The following is a 19,782-nucleotide window of genomic DNA, read 5'->3' as shown; positions in this document are numbered from 1 at the left end:
GTTTGCTTCTTTCTTTTTTACCCTATCTGCTTATCTTCTTCCTGCTTTTGCTTGATTCCTTCCTTCATTCCTTCCACTGATTAACTTTCTTTCTTTCTTTCTTTCTTCATCCATCTCTCTGCCCCTTCTCTGCCTTCATTCTTCCCTTCTTCATTCCTTGTTTTGTGTAAACAGGATTTAGATTTCACAATAAAGGTCAGTAAACAGCGGGTCTGTTTGTTAGCGTCTAACTGTCATATAAGTGCACATCCTGAAAAGCCTTATCAGTGTTTCCCGCACTCTTGCTGAGATCACAGGCGTGTGCGCATGCATGCGCGCACGCACACACACACACACACACTCTGTTATCTGTGCTATCTACTGTTTATCCGACTCAGAGTTAATCTGGTGTGAACCCTCTCCTGGTTTGTGCTCAGCAGTTTGAAAACACACACACACACGGGCAGTCGTTTGGCCCTGCACCACAGAACATCACGCTCCAGTAATGTGATGCTGAGGCGACACTGTGGTAGTTCAGCAGTGTGGCAGCAGCGTAAATGTGCACCTCAGTGCAGGAACAAGGGATGTGGACATCTGGAAATCTGGAGATCTGCTCATTTCGGTGTTGTGACAACACTGACGGTCATCCTCTGCCCAAACCCCATCCTCCAATCCTCCCCTTTCTTCACTCACTTGACTCAGAGTAATAAACATTTTCTTTAAGAAAGTAGAACATGGCTGCAGCTCAGAAGCAGACGTGGAGCTGGATGATCTCACCATGATGTAAAAATAGAACACAATGCTAAAATACCTTCAGCTGTATGAGCATCGTCTCCTTTATAACTTGCAATTGTTTAATTGGTATCCCAGTGCAAACTATATATACTGTATATATAATTAATTATACATTCATTGTTATTTACATTTACATAATTTTTAATATCCTATTGTCTTATGTACAATTTGTATATATTTAGTCAAGCTCCTCTATTTTGTCACATGATTTCAAAAGGACCACAATGGAAATAAGCATTTATGCTTTATTCTGTTATTAGTGTGTCATTCACACATTCACCTCTGTATGTTTATCTTGATGTTGCAGAATAAACTCAATCAATCAAAAACAATATTTTATTTACATTTTAATGGTGTCTGCAGGAGGGCATGCGTGTGCATACATGAGCATTTGCATGACCTTTTACATACATGATCTTTTACACAATTCCCCATAACGTTACCCTGCCCCCCCCCCACACACACACACACACAAAGTACAGATTGATCATCGCTGCACTGAAACGTTTTGCACATCCGCAGGCCTTTGCACAGCCCCATTCCACTATATTTATTTGACAGTGAACATAGTTTTGTCTGTTTGTCTATTTGACTCCTTTACTTCTTCCAGTAGTATTTTTTTTCCTTTTCTATTTATTGGTGTTTATGCACCAGTGACACCAGATGAAATTCCTTGTATGTGAGAACTTACTTGGCAATAAATTCGATTCTGATTCTGATTTTGACAAGAGCGGAAGTTAGCTTTGAGTGAACAGAAGTTAACGTGCATGCTGATGTCCACAACATGTCTTGTAAATCACCCCAGAGGTGTTATTATGTTAAAAAAAAAGTGTGATTTCAGTTTTAGAAATCTTAATTTCTTGCTAGCTTTTACCAGCCCAGTCTCATGTTTTTTTTTTTTTTTGTGCTCCCATCATGAAATGACTCAAATTTTCGTGACTTTAAACTCACTATTACTAACCCTACTCCTACCCCCAACCCTAACCATAACCACCCCGACCCCCCCCCCCCCCCCCCCCCCCCACTTAACTTTTAATTTAGTGCAGCCATCACGGAATGAATGAGAATGAATTTGTGCTGCCGTGATGAAAATGAGGTGCTTTTTGTCACAATATCACGAACCAATAGATTAATGTATATTTCGTGCTGCTGAATCACGATTTGCCGTGAGACTGGGCTGCTTTTACATAATATAGAGTGAGGCAAATAAGTATTTGATCCACTGTCGATTTTGCAAATTAATTATTTAAAAATCCTACAATGTGATTTTCTTTCCTCTTTTTTTTAGATTCTGTCTCTCACAGTTAAAGTGTACCTACGATAAAAATTACAGACCTCTCCATTCTTTGTAGGTGGGAAAAACTTGCAAAATCGACAATGAATTGAATAATTTTCAATTTATTTTTCATTTATATAGCGCCAAATCACAACATAGTTGCCTCAAAGTGCTTCACAAAAGTAAAGTCTAACCTTACTAACCCCCAGAGCAGCAGTGGTAAGGAAAAACTCCCTCTGAGGAAGAAACCTCAAGCAGACCAGACTCTAAGGGGTGACCCTCTGCTTGGGCCACGATACTGACATAAATTACAGAACATTTCACAAAATTAATATACAGGAAATGCTGTTGGTGCACAGGACAGGAGGGTCTCCAGCACAAATACCACACCCATCTCTGGATGGAGCTGCACCTTAAACAGAGAGAAAAAACAGAATCAGGCATCAGAAAGACAAGAAACACAGTATAAATTGTCAGCATTAAACAACAAGAAAAACAGGAAATACTAAGATGATCAGCGGTCACTAGCCCTAAACTTCATGAAAAGACCCAGAATTTAGGTAAGGTTGAGGCTGTGGCATGCTCTGTTTCCTAATAAAATGAATTAAAAGAGTGAAAAGCGCACAACTATACTATGTCAGTCTGCTAACCATACGAAAGGGAAAATAAGTGCATCTTAAGTCTGGACTTGAAAGTCTCCACAGAATCTGACTGTTTTTTGATGCAGGGAGATCATTCCACAGAACAGGGGCACGATAAGAGAAAGCCGGGCCGGTACGTAAGGTTTAATTAGGTCAACTTTGTAGGGAGGTGCCAGTCCGTGAACAATTTTATAGACTAGTAGCAGAACCTTAAAATCTGATCTCACTGTTACAATAGTTACTTGCCTCACTGTATGAGAAACATGTTACATTTACACATAAACAAAGCGGTTTGGAAGCTCCAGGGAGAGACCAGCCAGTGACGTTATGGTGCCTCTCTATTCTGATTCACCGTCACCTCCCCCCACCCCTAAAAAAAAAATGAATTTACATGATTCATAGCATAAAAATAAGAAAGCACAACGCAACTTTTTAACATCTTAAAATAGGTCAAGGTTAGCCATCTTTGAACTTGTCCAAGGTCTGTGTCCCAAGAATGTTCCCTGTGAATTTGAAGACCCTGACCAAAAAGACCCAAAGCCTTCGCAGTACCCAATGGCCATGTTTTGATGGCCTCGGGTAATGAGAAATCAGGCTGTTTGTATCCGAGTTGCTCAGCAGTTTCTATTCCTTTGAGGCAACATTTTATAAAGCTACAAATATACTCACTACTGGCTCCACGGGGCTGTTACAAAATTGGAATACTCTGAGCTTTGAGCTTTTGGTGAGATTTCGCTGTAGCATGCAACTTCTGTTAAGTGACCGCTGAAACTGGCAGCAGCTGATTGGACAAACTCCACAATACTCTTATAGCAGTTTGAATGCACAAGCTGTGCACTGATTCAGTTCATTCACTGACTGACCTAAGGCCCCAATCACACGGCACACGCGATCTCTGAACGAAGGAAAAAAAATTCCAAGGTAACAAATCGGCGAGAAAAAGTAGACGAATGAGCCTGAACTTCTCCCATCACAGAAAAGCCACTGAACCAAATGATGACCTTGATGCTGTGATCATTTCTGCAGCGAGTCTGTGCTCTCCACAGCCACATGCAACTGCGTTGTCTTGACAACAGGTTTGTCTTCACTACAACATGTGAGCACACATGCACATTGCAGCCAGAGACGGCTGCAACATGCGTAGATAGTTAAAGTAGTTGATCAATTGTTCTTGCCGCTACTGTTTCTGTATGAAAACGTTGCTTTTTGTCCCACACATGGACAAGTCACGTTCAGCTTGTCGGATCTTTAGTTATTAATCGGTTCAGATATTGTCAATGTTTGTGCAAGACATCAGACTTGGGAGGTCGGAAGGTCAAACAAGGTCGACGTCCATTGGATTCTATGACATGTGACATGTGTTACCCCATAACATGATAACTAAGCATGACACATGGTGCAAACTATTCCTTTTTAGAACCCTATTAACCCCAAAAAATTATTTGCATCACTTCTTACCAAAGTTACACTAAAATGGACAAACACTACTACAACTGAAAACTAAACTACAGTTAGAGAAAAATTCTGCAATAAATTGTACATACCAGTCTAGTATAATAAGTAAAAGGTCTTATGCCATTTACTCAAATAAGAGACTGAACAAAGTTTTAAATCTTTATCTGCTTAATAACGTGAACCATCTCTGTCACCATCTGTTGATCTCTGCTCCCCTTTCCACTCTTTCTGGACCTTCCCCTCCCTCTCTTTGAGATTCCTTGGGACACGTCTGGCACTGACCCCACTGTGTTGTCCCCTTCCTCGGCTTACCTCAACCCCTTTTCTGTGAATTCATGTTTCTATCAGATGCATAAGCACCTGACTCCTCCTCACTGCTCACTGATCTCTGCAGCATTGGTTTCTTATTGGGACAGCCCTTTGGTCTTCCCCTTTTCCGAGGTATTGCAGAACAGTTGTCATTTTCAACACTTTCTGCCTTGCATTTCATGGAGGATCCTATCGGGTGACTCCTTGGGTTTTTGAGCAAACTGGAATCATTTGGTTCATTTTCTCCCAAATCATCTTGACTGGCAGCAGAATTGAAGAGTTCAGATGCAAAACCCAGTAGGTACTTTTTTTTTAATGGAGAAAAAAGCAGTTGAAAATGGAGATTTAAAGGAAACCATATGCAGAAATGCATATGCGGACTTTCATCAATAAAATGAAACCAGTTTGTTCAAATTCTTTCATATTTTGCACACTGATGGTCCCCTTGACAGCCAAGTACATGTTGGCCTCAATAGAAAATTTATGGTTTTGGAGATACTGGGTTTTGCATCTGAACTCTTCAATTCACAAGTGTACTTTTGTTCAAGGACCCCTTGGGTCTCCCTCTTTTCTTAGGAGAATGGTCTTCATTGCAAGAATCTTTCTTGGATCCCGACCCTTTCGGCCTGCTTCGGTCTATGTGTAGCTGTGCAGTTGAGCGCTGAGATGCATGTTTTTTGGGTGTCCTCTTTGCTTTGGCAGCTGTGAAGATGCACTACTGGAAACATCTCACTCAGATTTGCAGAAAACATGCCACACATATAGAAGTGAGTTGGAGAATTGCCCAGCAAGGTTACATTTGCCAAAGATCAATCACTGGAGCTGAGGTCGTGTGTGTGTGTGTGTTGGCCAACTTCTCCCAGGTCCTTCTGCTGATTTGGTGTAACATGCATTTGAATGGACTGGCCCTGGTGTACATCTCAGACCTCATCCAAATATATCAGCCTTTTGCATTCCGAGGGCCAGCTCCAGCTTGTGGAGGTTGAAACAGGTTGAAACAGAAAACACCCTTCAAGACTCAATGTTGGCGAAGGTCATTGTCGAAGAATTTGGTTGCAACACGATTTGGACCAAAGTGCTCTGGCAAGGTCAGTCATACCATACCACTTTATTTATATAGCACATTTCACAAACATAGTTTCCAAGGTGCTATACAAAAAAAAACACCCCACACACACACACACAGAGGACCACACACTCACGCAGTGTTAAAAGCAAAAGGATAAAAATGGGTCTTAAGACGAGACTTAAAACACTCTTCAGTAGGGCCATTCAGATGTTAAGGGGTAAATCATACCACAGTTGAGGGCCCACCACAGAGAAACCCCTATCCCCCCTGGTTTTCAGTCTCATCACAGGCACCACAAGCTGGAGCTGGCCTTCGGAACGCAAAAGGCTGATATATTTGGATGAGGTCCGAGATGTACACCAGGGCCAGTCCATTCAAAGCTTTAAAAACAAACAATAAAATCTTAAAATCAACTCTAAAATGAACTGGAAGCCAGTGCAGGGACGCTAAAATCAGAGTAATGTGCTCTCACCTTCTGCTACCAGTTAAGAGGATGCATTGTGGCTGATGCCAATAAAAAGTTCATTACAGTAGTCTAAAAAAGAGGAGACAAAAGCATGCACAACTTGTTCAAAAGCATTAAAAGATAAAAAAAAAAGGTTTAACTTTAGATAAAAGACTAAAATGATAAAATCCAGATTTGACAACTGTGTTCACCTGCTTGTCAAATTTAAAATCTTTATCAATAATGATGCCGAGGTTGGTAACAGACTGTTTCACATGCTGTTTAAGATGGCCCAAGTCCAAGAGGGGGTCAATATTTCCAATAAAATGACCTCTATTTTACCCTCATTTAAACTTAAAAAGTTGTGGGCCAACCAAGTCTTTACGTCACCCAAACAATTGAGAAGACGCACCAAAGGGGCAGAAGCAAGTTTTTTGAGTGGCAGGTAAATCTGGCAGTCATCTGCGTAAAAATGATACTGTAAGCCATGATTTTTGAAAATTTGACTCAGTGGGAGGAGCTAGAGGGTGAAAAGAACAGGTGCTAGGATTGACCCCTGCAGTACTCCACAATTTACAGACGCAGAGAACGAGGTGAAATCAGAGGTAATTTTTGTGAAAGTCAAGGTCTTTGGGGTGTGCTGTAAGAATACTATAGCCCTTACTGTCTGTACACCCACAGGTATTATTACCAAGTGACAAGAATTTCCAGCCTTGACCCCGATGAAATGATCCCTTGCTATTTCCACAACGGTTCAGCAAAGTTTTTTTCTTTGAAGATGTATTTTCAGCACTCACAGCAGAATACTTAACTTTTTTCACTCAAATCAAGACTGTACTCGATCAAAAGTGCTCAGAGAGCAGACTGAAGCCACATCCACCTAAAGTGTTCCTCATGTAGAAAAAAAATTGCATAGACTTTTAAAAAGTCAATGCAATTTTCATAGAAATTTGACCTGTGACTCTCATCTTGATCACTGACCAATTTTACCCAAAGTCCAATCACTTCTTCATATCCACAGATGTATAGCATTTTACACCATGTGGCAAATTTGCCAGGTACTTTTAAAAGGTGTTTGCAATTTTTACACTGGATCTTCACTCAGCTGAGAGGATTTTCAAAGAAAAAAAGTAACATTTGAACTCTCCAGCTAGACTGAGTCATTAGGATTCAGGTTTTAGCAGCTGAAAGCTGCAATGTTGGTATAACTTTTACTTATTCCCTTTTACTTTATGTCTGCAGCCTTTACCTCGCTCTCTGGTTTTCTCGGGAGACTTGATTAGGTAAGACCGCCTGGATTATAAAAGCAACAAAGAGCCTCTGGAGAAGATACTGTCTGACAGTGAACAAGTTTCAAAAGCAAAAACCAGAAAGTTGTGTTATGTGAACACACCTGCCAGAATATGGATGACGGTTTCTAAACTAAACCTGAAAGTTTCTTAGTTGCTTCATCTCTCAAGGTCTCTGCATCGTTTTGTATCATTGTCCAGTTTGTCTGAGCTAATTTGGTAACGAGTTATTGTGGATAGTAACCAGATAAACTATGCTTTATGTTTTGCAGTGAGCTGTCAAGTGTTGCTTTTGTTTGTTTTTGAATCCAGTAGAACCAAATGGAACATAGATCATGTGAAACATCTGGCTATGGTTGCTTCCTGTATTTTTGAATCTCCGCCTTCTTAAACTGACTATACATATGTCATCAAGGGACTTATCCTAAATTAAAGCTATACTCTTTGCTTTTGTTATTCATTATGAAATGAAAAACTTGCAATGATTAGAATGTACAGCATATTGTTTATACAGTATACTGCTGACATACTACTTTTGTACTGATGTCCCCTATGTAGTGGTGCTGCTTAGCTAAAATTTCCAAAACAATTGTTCATTTTGTGACTAAAGCACCACATTTGGCACACATATTCTAAATTAAGAAATATTTATTTTCAGATGTGGCGGTATCCTGGAGCTGACCTCTCATGACCTACAGGGGTCAATGAAGGGGTCAAAATTTTAAAATATTCCAATTATATTGAAAGGTATATCATATTATTTGTCTGATCATAATGATTCCAAAAAGGTATAGTTTAGACTATCCTTGACAAAATGTTGTGGAGTTACAGGGTAAAAACAGCAAAAACAATGACAAAGGTCAAATTCAGTTTGTACAGGGGTCAAAAGATAAAGTTGTTCCAATTTTGTTAAAAAGTGATGCAAATTGTTGGTTGAGTTAATGGAGTTTTAAAAAGGAATACTTTGCACCATCTGTCATGCTTAGTTTACATTACAGGGTAACATATGTCACATGTTATAGAATCCAATGGACATCAACCTTGTTTGACCTTGACTTTGGAGACCAAACATTCAACACAGACAAAACTATTCAATTTGTTAATCCTATTAGCTTAATTTTGACCTCTGTGTAATTCTTCATTGATCCCTGTAGGTCACGAGAGGTCAGCTCCCGGATACCTGCACATCTGAAAATAAATATTAGTTAATTTACAATACATGTGCCAAATTTAAATGGACAATCATTTTGCCTTCTGCTGCACTAATGGTAGATAAGGCTTACCACAGTTACAATTTGCATATGTGGTTATGCTTTAAAAGTTACCGTTAACATATATAGCCATGCTAACTGCATTTGGCACAGAGTGCATCGCTAATGGCCAGTGGTTGATGGCAACAGCAGTTATAGTGCTTAGTGTTAACGCTTAAGATGACCACTAAGACTTTCCTCCTGTCACATGACAGGTGATCTATAATGACCAGAGGGGGGCCCAGGTAGTCACGTGGCACACCATTCCTACTACCATCCCCAACCAACTCACTTTTTGCCTACCAACACCCACTGAGACTCCATGCCCACACTGTAAAGTCACTGCTTAGGGTAGTGGTGCTTGGAGATGCCTGACTGCCACAACCATGATGAGATGTACCAACTTAATTTTACCTTTGATGTCCTGTATTGTATGTTTGCTCCTTAGCGGTACCTCGAAGTTGTTGCCTGAAATACTCTGGTGTTGACTGCTCCATAGGCGGTGTGGGTCGACTCTCTGAATCTGGCTCCAAATTATGCAACTAAGCAAAAGCCACTGTTCAGATACTCATGATATTTTGTTTTTGCCGTGTGAGTGAATGGAGGTGCAACCTCTATTTTTATTTATACTCTATGATGCAGATCCACACAGTTGACTCACTGTTTTTGAACAACTAAATATACTCTCTCTCCCATTGGTTTGACTGTGTTGGCAATTCTTAGAGGTTAGCATTTGACATGTAGCACCGCGGTCATCAAAATACTGAGCAAAGTAGTACAGACATCCATCTTATGTCTTACACAAGGGTTTCCAACTAAATAAGGAACAACTTGATCAATGTGACACCTGTGGAAACATGTATAACTCATCTCCATATGTCAACATCATAACATTTACCAATGCTGTTGTTGAGTGATTGCTATGGCTACTGCTAATCTCTGTCTGGTTAGCATATAAGATAACCAGACAGAGATTAGCAGTAGCAAAAATGTACCCCTTAGCAAAAGTGTTATAATACCTGTTTGTTAGAAGGCATATGGCCAAAGATAGAAAACATACATGTTCTATTAGAGAATGAAGTGTTTGAAAAAGACTGTAAGTACTGGCCACGGGTGCTGTCATTTTTGTGTGACAATTGTTATTGTCATCATCGTTGACGGTATTGTTGATCAGTTCTCTGCACAAGCAAGTGGAAGAAATGAAAACAACTTAGATCAAAGCCAGTGGTGGAATTTAAATATGTATTTATTGTATTTCATCATCATCATTGTACGCAGCTCCACATTACATGGAGAATGGGCTGAGGTGGCCTTGACCGTCCGCATGGGAAATAAGCAGACTTAACCAGTTGGGCACCACCCCTAGTGAGCAAACAAGTGGGTCATCATTTTTAATGTCAACACCAAAGCAAAACCATTATGAGAAACAAAATGTGATGTAATAAATGCACAAAATGAGATTAGCCTGTTAACTGAGCTTGTAGATAACATGCTAACAATGTTAGCACTTGTAGCAGCTGTTGGTTGCTTGAGGACGTTAGGTCTTTAATCCATTATTACTGAGTTAATAAGTTGGTCATAATTTTTAATGGGCACCCAAAGCTAACCAATATGAGAACCACCACTCAGCCTCCAAAAATATGACTGAATAAACACCCAAACCAAGACTTTTTTTTTTATTTAACCCCTTAACACCGAGAGCCTATTTCACCAAAATCACATACCCATACATTATGATTTATTTCTCAGCTTGTACAAGGTCAAAAATGCAAAAGTTTGGATCAGCTAAAAGACAGGTCCCAGGGTATGCTGTGGATGCAAAAAGAATTAGAGTAAATAACACTTGATTGGAGTAAATTAGGTTTTCTTTCCCAAAAAAATTCAGATTTATGTATTTATTTGCTTGGCATTTCAGCTGTGGTTAGTTGATATGTGATTGAAGTGGATACTTTTGTAAAGGAGACTTCACTTGACATTTTGATGTATAATAAGTGTATGTTGGTGTCAGCATTGGTTAGTTATGAGTATTCAAATGTTCCAAAACAGGGCAGTCCCCAAATTTGTGGAATCTAGGGTTTAAGAGGTTAGCCTTTATTTAACCAGGTTAGTCCCACTGAGATCAAGATCCCTTTTACAAGGGAGACCTAGACTATTATAAAGCTTCCAATTCACCTAACCTGCATGTCTTTAGATGTGGGAGGAAGCCGGAGCACCCGGAGGGAACCCACACAAGCACAGAGAGAACATCCAAACTCTTCACAGAAAGGCTACAGGTAGGAATTGATCCCATGACCTTTTTGCTGTGAGGCAACAGTGCTAACCACTAAGCCACCTTGCTGCCCAGGTTAGTCTGTTAGCTGAGCTTGTAGGTGTTGTGGGCTTAGGGGAGGTGATGGTCTAGTGGTTAAGTGTTGGGCTTGAGACCAGAGGATCCTTGGTTCAAATCCCAGCATGACCGGAAAATCACTAAGGGCCCTTGGGCAAGGTCCTTAATCCCCTAGTTGCTCCTGGTGTGTAGTGAATGCCTTGTGTGGCAGCGCCCTGACATCGGGGTGAATGTGAGGCATTATTGTAAAGCACTTTGAGCGTCTGATGCAGATGGAAAAGCGCTATATGAATACAGTGCATTTAGCATTTAATTCGGACTGCTTATGTCATACACGGTCTCACCCAGGCTGCACCTCTTGACTCAGATATGGGTTGCGCCCCATAAACACACACACAGACACACACACACACGTTAGACACTTTCTATATGGGATGATTATCCACTCAAGGAATACTGATACTTCCATTCTGTTCTATTCTTCTGATTTGGGGATTATTTCCTAATTTAACCACAAATGTGGAGGTTAGTCATATAACTGAGTTTAAATGGTAATGTTCCTCCAGTAAAGGTGTTTTTTCCCCACATTTATTACAGAAAAATAGTCTTTGTGCTCCTTCGTGCTGTTTCTGCAGGCATGATGTTGGCGAGCAGGTTTAGAGTCGTGGTTGTGACAACGACACTGAAGCTGGCTCATATTGTGACTAGCACTCAGACATGAATCAATGCAATGCACCCTGGGCATTGTTGGGGACTGACCCGTATCTGTGGCAGTGCCGCGCACACACACACACACACACACACGCTCCTCCACAGTCGCCTGGTTCCATGTCGTAACACAGCTGATTTGACACCCGCTGTCCATTCCAATCATACTGTCCTTCTGCAGCTCTGTGTGTGTGTGTGTGTGTGTGTGTGTGTGTGTGTGTGTGTGTGTGTGTGTGTGTGTGTGTGTGTGTGTGTGTGTGTGTGTGTGTGTGTGTGTACCACACCAAAGCGTTTGCACACTCTCTTTGGGTTCATCACAGTATCGCTGTAATCCAGTAACGCTTTCAGCAATGTAATTTGTCAAAACTTGTAACGTGTTAAGACAAAGATTAAAGCTGAAGGCAGCACCGTGGACACAAAAGTGTGTCACCGATTTTTACCCAGCAGCTACGCTTCTATTTTATTTTGGATTTTCGAAGAAAGAGGTCACGCTGGGAAATACTTGGAATCTGTGGCAGCTTTGACTGAGCGCTCTTGAACTCCACTGCATCTGTACTCATAAATAGCAGAGCGCTCGGGGGCTAGTTTTCCATTTTCGTGATATACGGTGGCTCACAACCCAAACAAATCCTCAGCACACGGGCTCAGATTTCCCACTCTTCTAAAGCCGAGTCCCGCTGAATTGAAGGTGGCCCCATCCCGGCTGATTACTTCTGACCTTTGGAGCACAGAAAAACAAATCTCTGTCAGTCACAAAAAGTGGGGAGTGTTGGGGTTAGGGAGCTGTTGTTTGTCTGTAAACTCCCCATTAACGGGCTCTGCGGGCCAAACCACACTTCTGCACCGCTGTCAGATTACCCTTGTTTGTAATGGCAGAGCTGCAGCATGAAAGGGTCCAGGGGTTTAAGGCAGCTACTAGTTTGGAAGTCATACGAGAAGCACAGCAAGGTCCAAACGTGAAACACACCCTGTATTTATAATGAATTTGTGAAATTTACTGCAGGGGCACCAGGCGTGCGGGCAGGTAGAGTATGGGTCCAGATGTAGACACACATACACTATTCAGTCCCTCTCTGGTCTATTTTGGGACTCAGCATCGGTCTGACTTGGCACTGCAGTTGTGGAAGCAGTGGGTGCACATATAGAGACGTATAGGGTCCGGGTCTGGCACAGGTTCCATGTGGTGACCCACTTCGCATGCATCTGGATCTGATCTGTCCCCCTCCTGCAGAAAGGGGAAAGTGAATGAGACAGTGACGTCTCTACCCGTCTCTCTCTCTCTATGCAGCAGTTTTGAGCTCCATCCAGAACCTGACAGCAGGGAGTTTGTCATGTGAAATCAAGCAGCCCAGTTGTCAGGCTCGGATAGAAACAGAACACAGTGGTATTGTTTTTAAAGCTGCTTTTTAAAAATATGACAAAATATCTTGCACAAGTTTGTAGGTCAGTGTTTTCCAGTCGTGGTCCTCAGCACTGAAAGTACAGCACATTTTTCATTTGCCCCTGAACTAATCAGAGCAAAAAATCACTTGGTTGGGTTCTTGGCAGGCTGATCATCATCCAGGCTGTGTATGGCACATTTCCAAGTCCCACAAACCTTCACACATAGAGCAAAGGTGAAACACCATCTGGCCCTCTGTGTACCGGGAGAGGATCCTGACAGCATCTCTTCACCGGCTGCCCCAAAGCCTTGGCCGATGGATGGTATCATGGATGCCGCAACCAGATGCTTAAGGCAGTTACAGAAACAGTCACTGTTGCCATTCAGTCCAGTAAATATTACCCCAGGAAGAAAACACAAAGCTGGACAGAAGCCACATTCCATTCCAAAGATAATGTTGTGAAAGTGTAGGAACATGGACCCACAACAGGGGGCGTAAATGAACGGGCAATGGATAAGCCAAACAGTAACAATTTAATGTTGTAAATTGTGCACAACAGAATACAGACAACAAGTTTCGAACTACAGTCAGTTACACGTTGAGTGATGTGTGGGCAGGCTTGAGGATAGAAGACGCCCGTCCAGAACCGAGCCGGATCCCACACGGCCCTCACCGCCAACGGATCTGAAGAACACCAGAGCCACCAAGTCCTGGGTCCCCAGGTGGCCACCGTCTCCAGGTGTCAGACCTGGCACTACTGGCAGAGAACAAAAACAGCACAGATGTGTGAGTACGCACACTCAGTAATCCCACTGTCTGTGTTCCTTTGGGAGGGAGCACCTCCACCTCCAATCACACACTCGTGCAGCTCCTGTCTAACCACTTATCTGGTTGGGGTGTGACGCGAAGCCGTCGCTGATCACACCAAACGCCAGTCCCACAGATAAGGCAACACTTACAGGAAAACGGCTGCAAAGAAGTTAGACTATTATTCAGTTTTAAGTCAGCAGAGAAATTACCTCTAAGGTAGCTGATTTCTCGGCGGGGAGGTGGAGTGGCAGTCCGGCCTTTATGGTGATGGTGATGTGGATGAGTGACAGCTGGTGCTGATGACGAGTGACAGCTGTCACTTCCGGTTGCTATGACGCCCTCTCGTGCTTGAAACCCGCACTTCAAGCAGGGCGCCATCTGGTGGTGGTGGGCCAGCAGTACCTCCTCTTCAGCGGCCCACATAACAGGACCCCCCCGCTCAACAGGCGCCTCCTGGCGCCCGACCAGGCTTGTCCGGGTGACGCCGGTAGAAGTCGGCCAGGAGGGCCGGGTCCAGGATGAAGCTCCTCTTCACCCAGGAGCGTTCTTCGGGTCCATACCCCTCCCAGTCCACCAAATACTGGAACCCCCGGCCCTTCCGACGGACATCCAGGAGCCGGCGCATGGTCCAAGCCGGCTCCCTGTCGATGATCCGGGCAGGAGGCGGCGTCGGTCCGGGGGTACAAAGGGGTGAAACGTGATGAGGTTTGATGCGTGACACATGGAAAACCGGGTGAATCCGCAGCGAAGCTGGCAGCTTCAGCTTCACTGCGGCTGGACTGAGGACTTTGAGTATGGTGAAAGGTCCAATGTATCTGTCCTTCAACTTCTGGGATTCCACTTGCAGGGGAATGTCTTTCGTGGAAAGCCAAACCTCCGGGCTTTGAGCAGGGCAGAGCGGGCGGTACGCCACACCCGACGGCACCTCCTCAGATGGGCCTGGACCGAGGGAACCCCGATCTCTCCCTCCACTAGCGGGAACAATGGGGGCTGGTACCCCAAACACACCTCAAACGGGGAGAGGCCGGTAGCAGATGATACTTGGCTGTTGTGAGCGTACTCGATCCAGGCCAAATGGTTGCTCCAGGCCGTCGGGTGCGCAGAGGTTACGCAGCAGAGGGCCTGCTTCTATTCCTGGTTCGCCCGCTCTGCCTGTCCGTTCGTCTGAGGATGGTACCCGGACAAGAGACTCACGGTGGCCCCCAGTTCCCTGCAGAAACTCCTCCAGACCTGAGAGGAGAACTGAGGACCACGGTCTGAGACGATATCCGATGGAATCCCATGCAGACGCACGACGTGGTGGACCAGGAGGTCTGCAGTCTCCTTGCCGACATCATAGTTCCTTTCAGCCGGGGTCAACCTGCGGGAAAAGTAGGCACATGGATGGAGAACCTTGTCGGACTCTCGGAATTGTGCACAACGGAATACAGACAATAACAAGTTTGGAACTACAGTCAATTACACGTTGAGTGACGTGTGGGCAGGCTTGAGGATAGGAGACGCCCGTCCAGAACCGAGCCGGATCCCACACGGCCCTCACCGCCAACGGATCTGAAGAACACCGGAGCTGCCAAGTCCTAGTTCCCCAGGTGGCCACCGTCTCCAGTTGTCAGACCTGGCACTGCTGGCAGAGAACAAAAACAGCACAGATGAGTGTGAGTACGCACACTCAGTAATCCCACTGTCTGTGTTCCTTTGGGAGGGAGCACCTCCACCTCCAATCACACACTCGTGCAGCTCCTGTCTAACCACTTATCTGGTTGGGGTGTGCCGTGAAGCCGTCGCTGATCACACCAAACGCCAGTCCCACAGATAAGGCAACACTTACAGGAAAACGGCTGCAAAGAAGTTAGACTATTATTCAGTTTTAAGTCAGCAGAGAAATTACCTCTAAGGTAGCTGATTTCTCGGCGGGGAGGTGGAGTGGCAGTCCGGCCTTTATGGTGATGGTGATGTGGATGAGTGACAGCTGGTGCTGATGACGAGTGACAGCTGTCACTCCTCGTTGCTATGACACCGTGCTTGAAGCCAGCACTTCAAGCAGGGCGCCATCTGGTGGTGGTGGGCCAGCAGTACCTCCTCTTCAGCGGCCCACATAACAGATAAGACTGTGTCAATGCTCCAAAGCCCCAGATTGGCAATTGAGAGTGGACCTGGGAAAACAACTTTTGTTCCCTGGTCATATCACACACACACTACACTCCGCCCAGACCTGGTCATCTTCTCAGACTCCACAAAACAGGTGAAGAACACATGGAGGATCCTCATGAAAGGAGGCTCATGGAGCAGTGCAGAAACCAGAGCTGGTGGACCCTCTGCAACTGGATCAAAGTGGGCTGCCACTGGTTTAATTTGCTCTCAATCTACAGAGATCTGACAGGGCTTGGTGTAACGTGAGTGAAGGTTGGTGGGGCGGCAGTGACGGCATTCACGTCATCACTGAAGTTGCATGAAAATTCAGTAAGGTATATCTTATATATTATATTCCAATTCTAAGGTGGAACTATGCTAGTATATAAAGTTATATTGAAATATCTAAAAAGGAAGAGTAAAATAGGAGAGCAGAAAAGAGTAGAGTAGATCCACTTAGGTACCTGGTCTTGAGAACCAGGGATGGTAGGTTAAAAAGCTTTTTTATCCCATGGGAAGTCTCCCTATCCACCCAATGGGAACTCACCCACCCTACCCATGCAGAGAAAGCCACCAGGTGGCTTTGGATACAGATGGCCAGACTGTGGATTGGTGCAGCTGGGTTGCATTTTCATTCATTTTCTACCATTTGTCCAGGTCCAGGTCATGGTGGCAGTAGACCAGGCAGCTCATCCGACACTTCCTTATCCTCAGTCAAAGTCCTCTATCTCTTATTGCTTACAAGGAGGTGTATTGCACTTTCTAGAAGAGCGTATTGTGCATGCATCAACAAAAACCCACTACTGGAGATTAGCTGTCCCACATGTTTTCCATGTCTGGCTGCCTGAATGTTCCATTAAAGTGAAAGTGACATTTCACAGTGTTACAGAAACATTCATTTGTTGAATCTCCAGAATGTTGTTGGGACCAAGAACTCTGCTATGACATTGTAACATAACATTGCTATAATGTTATTATAACTCTTTTTGAATGACCATGCACCCCCCCCCCCCCCCCCAAAAAAAAAAAAATGATTGAATATCACAAAAGTAAGTCAATAAAAATATAGGTTATCAAATCCTGGAATTGTGATGCTCACTTGCTATGATAAACTATCATTAATGTATACATGGTATAGCCATGCTGACGTAGACCATTGCTGGATTTGCAGCCATATTATTTATTTTATTATTCCATTTATACTATGCTTTTGCACACATTCCACCAATGTACAAACAATGTTGCAAGACTGTAACCAGTCAACATTGGTAGTGGAAAATTTCTAGAACATGGGTACAACATTTTATCTGGTGTAACTAAACTGAGAAAACCAGGCAACATTGCAAGTACATTCTGTGTAAACTGATACCTTCTACAACTACAGCTGATTCATCAAGTCTGGTGTTTCTTAGTTCTTGATAGGCGGAGCACACCTGACTTAGTTATTTGTAATGGGTGAAATATGAAAAGTTAGAAAACATGCAGGACAGGCAATGTCCAGGAGCAGGGTTGGTGTCACTGGTGTTTGGTGATGCTGGTATCTATGCAGAAGATGAAGGTCCAAGTCTTCAGGGCCCTGGTTGTTCTGACTTTATGACATGGTTTTGAGACGTGGATGCTAATCAGGGACCTAAGATGAAGATTGATCTCTTTGATCCAACATTGTTTTCAAAGCTATATGTCCAGCCACATGTGAACAAAATAACTTGGTGATTCAACTTGGACCAACCTTTGAATGATTGAGGGTCAGTTGATTTAGAGATAAATCATTTGAGGTCACGGGACATTTAAGAATAGCTGTTCAAATTGGTTAAAGATTCACATTTGACTGATATTAAACACTTATCACCTGAATTCCCTTGTAAGCAAGGATTCAACTGCCTTTTTTTTTATCAGCAGCCTCCATGGTACTGTTTAGACTGGCTGAAGAAGCTAGGACATCAGCGTGGATTTGTTTAAGGTGGACTACAACATACCAGGTGCTACACCACACACTTCAACTCCATCACACTGAGGAAGAGACCTACAAGTTCCAAATGGAACAGAGGCAACAGGCTACCGTGAATCACATTAATTAGATTTGGCCTTTATGGCCAACATTTCTGGCATTGCCCTCTTCTGCCTTGATGTTCTACCATTGGGGTCATGTAACGTTCACCAGAGCCATGATTAGCTGTTCCATTTTCAGAGTTCCCTGAGGCCTTCATGGATAACTTAGCAGCCTGAAGTCCAAAAGGACCGCTCCATACTTCACTCTAATGAGCGATCCTCTAACTGGACTGTTGTCCAAGATCCACAATGAGGATCTTGGACAACAGATCTTCTAATTGGACTGTTGTCCAAGATCCGCATTGAGGATGAGGGGTTGGACTTGTAGATCTCTTCAATCTTGGTGTTCTAATTCATCAGCATAGGAGACCTGAGAGGACTCACAGCTCACAATAATTCGTGCAGCATTTCGGGGAAATAACTACACCCACTTGCTAATTAGGTGAACCAGCTTCTCTTTATAAAGGTGCTAAACTTATCAGTAACTGGATAAAACAATACCATCCTCCTACTACCCTTTTGTTCCATCCTGTGGATGTAGAGCTGAGCACGAACGCATCGTAATCGTGACTGGAGTACGTTGCTTTAGAGACCGATTCTGACTGCCGTGTAGGATCCCAGGGGAGCCACGGGAACGTTAAGCTGAACTATGTTCTTCTCGATTGGTATTGATCCATGTTCAGTGTCAATGCCAGTGCTACAGTTGTGGGCATGAAAGGAGGTGCACACATCCATGAACGACAAGGAGCACAAACCGTTCTATTCCTGACTGGCTAGAAGTTGCCCCCGCCGTTCTGCCCTGCCACGCTCAGGCAGAACACCCACCCGCGATAAGCTCAGTTGAGGCGAAACAGCCACTGCAACTCAGCAAAAGACGCCAGCGCTCCAACGCACACCTCCTCCTCCTCCTCCGCCTCCACTCTCTCCTCCAGCCGAAGCCACAGCAGACTGATAAGCAGCAGCCAGAGACGGACTAATCCTCCCACACCGAGAGACGTTTCAGGTGGCGTGATGAAAACTGAGCTAAACTGGGAGAAGAAGAGGCGATGGCAGAGAGATGAGAGCAAAGGGGAAAAGTGACGAGAGGATAAATATTAGTGAAAGATGCAGGCAAAAGGGATTTTTTTTTAAAGTGGTATTAGAGTATGCACTCGTTAAGGATAGTCGAGAAATAGTTCGGAATTAGCTGCTCCCTCTCCGCTGGCATTGCATCACTACCATCTTGCACACTTTTAGATAAATATGCACTCTTTTGTAAGCGAGCGTTTGCCAGCTTGCCAGTTGTTCTCATCCATCCTCTCTCTCTCTCTTCTCTATATCCCTCCACCCCTTCCCTCTCTCTCTCTCTCTCTCTCTCTCTCTCTCTCTCTCTCTCTCTCAATGTGACTGAGGCTGATGTAGGTCAGAGCGTCTGGAGCCCGTCTGGAGCTGCAGTGCCTCACAGTGCTGCGCCTGCTCCTCATCCTCCCTGCAGCATCTGTCTGTGAGCCGAGGACACCGACGCCTGGGCTTCTCGAGGACAGACACAGTCTGACTTGACCTGACCTGTCTGGAGGATGCAGGCTGGCGAGATGCCTGCAATGATGGAGGAGGTGTGGGTGCACGCGCGTGTGTGTGTGTTAGAGAGGGTGTGTAATATGTACACTCTAGAAAGTTTGTGTTTGCATGTACACATGGATAAGCGGTGTAAGCATGCAAGCAGGCAGATAATGCTTTCAGGGAGTTTATTTTGCGCGGTATTGCCACATAACCGTCCTGCCTGCACTTTTGCTTAACTTCAACACTTTGCTTTCTTTTAATTTCCCAGCCCTGATTCCTGATTCTTCCCTGTTTGCATATATGCAAAACTGCGGAAACCATAGCAGCAAC

General features: G+C 43.9%; 1 long non-coding RNA gene across 1 annotated transcript; it reads left to right on the top strand.

Annotated features, from left to right (window-relative positions):
• Positions 1–4,513: 4,513 nt before the first annotated feature.
• On the top strand, positions 4,514–19,447 carry LOC117501969. Its single transcript, XR_004558146.1, has 3 exons — positions 4,514–4,651; positions 16,631–16,636; positions 19,437–19,447. It is a non-coding gene; the product is annotated as an uncharacterized LOC117501969 (long non-coding RNA).
• The last annotated feature ends 335 nt before the right edge of the window (positions 19,448–19,782 follow it).

The sequence above is a fragment of the Thalassophryne amazonica genome, chromosome 20 (genome assembly GCF_902500255.1).
Source record: "Thalassophryne amazonica chromosome 20, fThaAma1.1, whole genome shotgun sequence".
Classification (NCBI taxonomy): Eukaryota; Metazoa; Chordata; class Actinopteri; order Batrachoidiformes; family Batrachoididae; genus Thalassophryne; species Thalassophryne amazonica.
Note: the sequence above shows the minus strand (reverse complement) of the source record. Positions and strands in the feature narration are given on the sequence as shown.